This window comes from Sphaeramia orbicularis, chromosome 19 (genome assembly GCF_902148855.1).
Source record: "Sphaeramia orbicularis chromosome 19, fSphaOr1.1, whole genome shotgun sequence".
In the NCBI taxonomy this organism is placed as follows: Eukaryota; Metazoa; Chordata; class Actinopteri; order Kurtiformes; family Apogonidae; genus Sphaeramia; species Sphaeramia orbicularis.
In genome coordinates this window covers 39,371,846-39,379,345 of record NC_043975.1, presented here as the reverse complement: position 1 = coordinate 39,379,345, position 7,500 = coordinate 39,371,846, and the positions used below count along the sequence as shown (strand labels likewise).

General features: G+C 39.7%; 1 protein-coding gene across 1 annotated transcript in view; it reads left to right on the top strand.

Moving 5' to 3' along the window:
• LOC115439432 (trinucleotide repeat-containing gene 6B protein) overlaps positions 1-7,500 on the top strand; it is a gene marked incomplete at its 5' end in the record, with an annotated part of 51,839 nt that overhangs the window by 35,978 nt on the left and 8,361 nt on the right.

Sequence of the window (7,500 nt, the reverse complement as noted above, 5' to 3'; positions counted from 1 at the left end):
ACATGTTGAAACACAACAGGACCTAGGACACGTACATTGATTAGAGATGTGACGTTCACAAACAAGTCTAGTCTTTTGAACGGCTCTTTAAAATGAATGATGAGAACTGATTTGCAGTTGCGAGCCGTTCATTTGCGATCCGTTCTTATATACAAATTGCCCACACTGCCTTTATGTGTCACCTGTGTGCCCACTGAGTGTGTGTTGTCAACGCTGCCTTCACGTGAACAACTGACATCTCAGAGTTTGAGTTTTCCACAGCACACTCCATTCATGTGAACGCAGCTATGTATGCAGGTGACTGGACTGGAGCCACATTTACCACTGTATCATTGAGGAGGAGATATTAGCGACTGAAAAAAAGGAGATGCGGAGTTAACTGGAGGAGCATCTTCCTCCTAAAGATGCACATCCCCTTATGTGGTGGAAAAGCTGAGCCCTCGTGAACCCCAGCCTTACCAAAGTCATGGTTAAGAAACTCTGTTTTGTGGCAAAATCGGTTCCATCCGAAAGAATATTCTCTAAGACGGGACTAATTATATCAGAGAAAAGTTGCCTCAAGACAGTAAAAGTTTGATCACTTGTCCTCCTTAACTTAAATTTGCCAAAGGATAAGGAGAGGCAGTAGAACTCACAAAGGATACAACTGCTTTATTATTTCAGGGATGTCTTTAATTTTGTTCACACTTATTGGTTACACTTTGTTGTTGTTTGCATTGTTCTGATGTGGATTTGAGTGAAGGAGCTGAGCTCCTGTTTGTAGGGCTGGGCAAGTTAACGAATTATTACCGCATTCATTAAATAACACCGACAATTTTTTTTTTATCTCACATTAATGCCGTTTTATTATTGTTCTGCTGTTCAAGCAAGTCTTAGTTCATTTATACATACGGACTCTTATTTTGAAACTCATGCTTTTATTTTGGCACTCCACACGCACTGTAGAACCAAGCACCAGTGCTCTGTGTGAACTGTGCAAGTAGCTGAGAGGAGAAAAGCGAGCGAACTTTTCAAGTAATGCTAAATCAAACTTTGTGTAACTCCTACAGAAGCAATGTCTGTATGTATCAATCATTCTGTTGTTTGCTGAATAATTTTACATGCAAACATGCCGTTAGGAACATGTTTATGACGTTATTTTGGATGTGTTTATTACAGTGTGTTATTAACATGTTTAAGCTGATTCATTTATGCTAGCAGTCAGAGATGGGTTGCTAATTCTTTATGCTGGCTCATGTTAAGTTTATGTAAATTCATTGGTTGTGTTTAGGTATAATATGCCAGCCTTTGAACTAACCTTTACTGATTTACGATGCGATTGTTGTATTAGCAGTAAATTTAAGTTTATAATAATTACATCTATGCATTCTCCATGAATATGCATATCATTAATAGACATAACTAATTGAATTATTTTGTCTGTATATTATAGTTTGACTCTGTCAATCTGCATGATGTCAAGTATGTACATTAAAGCTGCAAACTTCAAAGAGGACATCTTGCATCATCAATTCAGAGTTTAGCTCGCTGTCTAGCTCAGACTAAGTACAGACGTCTTAGCGAGGACAGTACAATTATAACTCATATTCTTCTGCCCCTGCTTGTGTGCGTGGAGCGAGTAACTTGGCAGATATACTACAGGTTTCCCAAGAAAAGCCGGACGCCCAAAACTTCTCTCCAAATCTTTTACTTGAGACTCACTGTAAAACTGCAACATACATACAAAATATGTCTCAGTTATGCTCATTGCCTTTGTACATTTACATGGCATTATACATTTAAATGAATGGGGAAAAAAGATCGCTAGCTCGATGCTAACTTGAATGGGGAAATCCATAGAACTGCTAACGATTAGCATTTACAGATTAACTTAAGGTTTACAATGTCTTTTTATCCAGCAGCGAAGGTTCACATCAGAGATATTTTATACTATTCATTCTTACAACAACTGAACATAAAATACTCACAGGCAAATGTTTTGGGGCCATACAAACAGAGTGAAAGAAATGTGTCTGTTAGTACCTTCTTATGTCCGAACTGGCTACGGTAACACCACAAGGACAAAACATACATTAGTGACACTTATTCCGACCACTAGAGGGCCCCCTTTGCTTGCTTTGAACGACTGAACATAACATATTATTGGGTTTATTAGTATTAGTACTTATTAGTGGGCTTAAGACTCCTGTCAGTCACTCACAGCCGAAAATAAACTGGTGGGGACATAAACATGGAGAAAAGTACCGGTCTTTTACATGGACATTTTAATTTTAAATGTCTTCAGATGGTGGGATTGAGAAGGCCAAAGTTGTTTGGAAGCACTGCAATGTGGAATGATTTTTTTTTATCACCGGAGTACTTCCAGTCTGAAATATCACGTAAAGGCAATACACACTGTTGATGCCGGCAAACCCCCCCCTATATAACTATGCGATTAATCACAGAAATCCACGTGATTAATTGCGATTAAAAATTTTACTCTCTGCCCAGCACTAATATATATACACATACAAGAAAGCTCCTTACTATGCATGGAGGGTTTCACCCTAAGTCCAGCATCCTGAGGCTGTACACAAAGCACAAGGAAGGAGGCCGAGGACTAGTAAGTGTCAGAACTACTGTCCAGGATGAAACGGCAAACCTCCACGAATATGTCAAGAAAATGGCCCCCAATGACCAAATGATACGTGAATGCCTCAGGTAACATTAGCCCAATAAGGATGAGGAGCCTGAGGGGCTATCATGGAAGGACAAGCCCCTGCATGGCATGTACCGCCAGCAAATTGAAGAAGTGGCTGATATCGAGAAAACATACTAGTGGCTGGAAAAAGCTGGACTGAAAGATAGCACAGAGACATTACTCATGGCTGCACAAGAACAGGCTCTGAACACCAGAGCAATAGAGGCCAGGGTCTACCACACCAGACAAGACCCCAGGTTTAGGCTGTGTAGAGAAGCCCCTGAGGCAGTCCAGCACATCACAGCAAGGCGTAAGATGATGGCAGGCAAGGCATACATGGAACGGCATAACCAGGTAGCGGGCATAGTGTACAGGAACATCTATACCGAGTATGGACTGGAGATCCCAGGGTCCAGATGGGAGACACCTCTGAAGGTGACAGAGAACAAACAGGCCAAGATCCTGTGGGACTTCCACATCCAGATTGACAAGATGATGATGGCCAATCAGCCTGACATAGTGGTGGTGGATTAACATCAGAAGACAGTGGCAGTGATAGATGTTGTAATCCCAAGTGATAGCAACATCAGAAAGAAAGAGCACGCGAAGCTGGAGAAATACCAAGGGCTGAAAAAGGAGATAGAGAAAATGTGGGGTGTGAAGGCAACAGTGTTACCAGTAGTGATCGGGTACTAGGGGCAGTGACCCCCAAGCTGAGAGGATGGCTCCAGCAGATACCAGGAACAACATCAGAGATCTCTGTCCAAAAGTGCGCAGTCCTAGGAACAGCTAAGATCCTGCGCAGAACCCTCAGGCTTCCAGGTCTCTGGTAGAGGACCTGAGTCTGAAGGAGACATCGCCCAGGTGGAAGGTGGAGAAGAAGATATATATATATATATATATATATATATATATATATACACACAGGGTGGGGAAGCAAAATTTACAATATTTTGAGGCAGGGATTGAAAGGCAGTGTATGACCAATTAGTTTATTGAAAGTCATGAGAATTTATTTGCCACAAGAAAATTTACATAATAGAAAATGTTTTTATTCTATGTGTCCTCCTTCTTTCTCAATAACTGCCTTCACACGCTTCCTGAAACTTGCGCAAGTGTTCCTCAAATATTCTGGTGACAACTTCTTCCATTCTTCTTTAATAGTATCTTTAAGAAAGTCGACATTGCTGTGTGATGTTCTATTGGTAGCATGTTCTAAAACGCCCCAATAGCATAATCCAGAGAGTTTAGATCTGGGCTAGAAGGCAGCCATGAACATGATTCCCAAAAATTGCTGAAGTTGGATTTGCAGAAATCTTGTATTTTTCTAGCTGTGTGGGCTGGAGCACCATCCTGTGTCCATACATAATTTCCATCTGGGTAGTTTGCTTTAAGCCATGGCAATACCTGGTATCTGGATGGATTTGGTTGGATCCTTTAGGAGTTTTGGATTTGAGAGCTTTAATAAAAGCTTTGGTACGTTTTTTGTTGCTTCCTCCACTTCCAGACTTTCTCGTAATAGTTTTGCTCATAGTCATTCTCTTCTTTACATTATAAACAGTCTTTATGGACACTCCAACTATTTTTGAAATCTCCTTTGGTGTGACGAGTGCATTCAGCAAATCACACACTCTTTGACGTTTGCTTTCCTGATTACTCATATGGGCAAAAGTTTCTGAAAAAGTATGGATAATAGTGTTAGGTATGATTATGACATCAATATATGTTTGGTTTCAAAACAATTGACATAGTGCCTGCTGAGAAAAAACAACTAAATGTTCATTGTAAATTTTGCTTCCCCACCCTGTATATAATCTTTTTTTTTTTTCATACATATATATTTATTCTTATTTATTTTTTAATATTTTTTCTGTACTGTTAAAATGTTCTGTGTGGAAAACTTCACAGTAAAGCTGGTTTGCATGGAAATTATCTGTAGTTTTATTATTGTGACACAGTTTTTTAGGTGAGGGAAAATTCAAAATAGTGCTCTCACTGTCAAACCATGGAGATATAGCACCACCTTTATGGAATGTGTACAATGAAAACACATGACAAATGAAATTATAATCCATATTTCAGACAAATTCCCACCAATAGAGTATATATTGGTGGGATGTGTACATTTTAATTATTCTGATCCAAATCTTATCTTAAAACTTCTACTAGTGATTCTTTCCATGATAAAAATGAGTTACCTCTGTATGACTTCAAAAACATAAGTAATTAAAGCTGCAAGCAGCATTGGGCGGGACCTCGCACCGGGCGATCCGCGTCCTGCGTGATCCGCCTACCACGCGATCTGCCTCCTGCGTGATCCGCCTACCCCGCGGTCCGCCTCCCGTGACCGTTGACACCTCAGCTCCACTCACACCTCTCCGTCCCGATACCAGTTCCCACCCTTTAGTGTCTGTCCTCCTTATATCTCTACAGAACACCAGTGACCCTCTGCTGAAACCACCATCACCTTTAAATGAGACTTTTATTTTGGAAACCCTACTGTGTGTATGTGCATTTGTTTTGTATGTGAGAGAAAGAATCAGTTTGAAAAATGAATAGAAATTGTATAAATAATTGAGCATAAAAGTGATGATTTATCACATTTAAGGCTGTTATTGTGGAAAAAACCCTATTGTGTGAGCATGTGTGTCTGTGAGAGAGAGTACTTTTGAATGAAGAAACATTGTACAAACAGTTGAGCGTTTGGTCATAAAAATGAAAAGAAGTTATGTAATAGACATTACTCATTATTTTTAATAGGGGTTTTATTTTGAAAAAGTGTACTCCGTGTACTTTATAATGTGTGCAAAATGTCCAATATCCACAATATAACTCAGCAAAACCTGTTTTAAAATGTGAGGGGGAAAGAAAAAACAAAAAAACACTGACTCACCTGGGGTTTGAACTCATGCTTCCTACACAACAGACCACTGCTCTATCCACTAGTCTATTGTCAGACACAAAGAGTCTTACACTGGTAAGCCTTATATAGGGATTTTGTCATTGTGAAAGGTGAAAGTAAACATACTCTTCAAAAAATCACCATTATTCCATAACCATAGGTCGTATCTGAAAAATTCTTTCACTTTTGGATTCTGCAAACTTGTGGGAATTTAATGAGGTATGACTTTTGTGTCAAAAGTCTGAAATGAATAAGCAGTAATTGCAGAAACGTAGAGTAACTTTCAAAGGCAGATTGCCAACTTCCTGTTGGAGTTAGCTCATGAGTGTCAGCGTATGATTTGTCGGGCTCAATCAGACCAACATTTTGGCATTTGTTTCATGTTTCTGTGACATTCCTACTGGCCGCTAGGGCAGATTTTGTGTGTTTTTTAGTACATAGGTGGCGCTACAGAGTCCATTGTGGCACCCAAGGGGTTAATTTTGATATTGAATCCAAGTGTTCCCCAGCCATGACATACATGGCAAATTTGGTGAGTTTTGGAGCATGTTAAGGGGGTCAAATGGCAGTCTAAAGTGGAAAAAGTATGAAAATAAACAAATTGTTATAAATCAATAACCGCACATCGTATCTCAAAAATTTTTGCATGTGAGAGTTGTGCTGAGTCCCGTGAACGCGTAGATATGTCACATGTGTGGAAAAACTCTAAAGTGAAAAATGAGTTCCAAACATCGCAACTTTGCGGGCTTCTAAAAAAAAAGTAAGATAGTTATGAAAAAAGTACGAGATCACTTTTTTGAGAAGGGTTCACTCTATCTTTTGGTGCTATTTAGAAGTCAATACGAAAAACGGTGTCATCGGAGTTAGTTTTAAAAATTTTATTTTGAAAGGCATATTGCGAACTTCTTGTTGGAGCTAGCTCATAGGTGTTAGCACGTGATTTGTTGGGCTCCATTAAATGAAAGTTTTGGCATTGGTTTCATGTGTCTATGACATTCCTACTAGAAGTTAGCAATTTGAGCATTTTATTTTGAAAAGCAAATTCTGAACTTCCTGTTGGAGTTAGGTCATGAGTGTCAGTGCGTGATTTGTCGGGCTCGATGAGACAAAAATTTTGGCGTTTGTTTCTACAACATTCCTACTGGCCGCTAGGGCCGTTTTTGTGTATCTAGGGGGAGCTGGAGAGCTCATTTTGGCACCTATGGGTATAATTTTTACATTTTATCAAATTTTTCGCCAGACCTGACGTGTGCCAAATTTGGTGAGTTTTTGAGCATGTTTAGGGGGTCAAAATCCAGGTCAAATGGGCATCGGGGAAAAAAATAATAATATAAAACGGAACGAATAACAATAGGGCCTTGCTTGTAGGCACGGCCTCTCACTGTGTGAGAGGGCCTTACCTTTCGTCTCGGTCCCTAAATAAATATAACAACAAGCCAGTCTTTTGAACAGCTCTTTGAAAGGAATGGCTCTTCAAGATCCAGCTCCCTTCAAAGAGCCATAAATCCCATCTCACATTTATATTTTCATAAATAAGCCCACACAAACAGTTCACAAAACCATGCTAACTCACGGTAGCCAATCTCTCACACTGACTTTCACTCTGACTTCTCATGTGTCTCCTGTGCTACTCCTGCAGTAAAGACATTGGGAGACAATCTGAACACTGTGTTATTTATCATGACATCACAGTTGTTCCAAACCATGTTAGCAGGTGCCTGTAGGTTAAATTTGAAGCGATTTTAGTGCTATAAACAGGCTTGAATAGTTTAACTGTCAGGGCAGCATTAATTCTACAAACCCATGATGCACTTTTCTCTTCAATACATTCATTCATCTCACAAATGTGTCTTTGCTTCGGAGAGCTGTGGAAGAGAATGAGAAAGGTGTACCTCTTTAGTCAGTGGCTCAGACAATG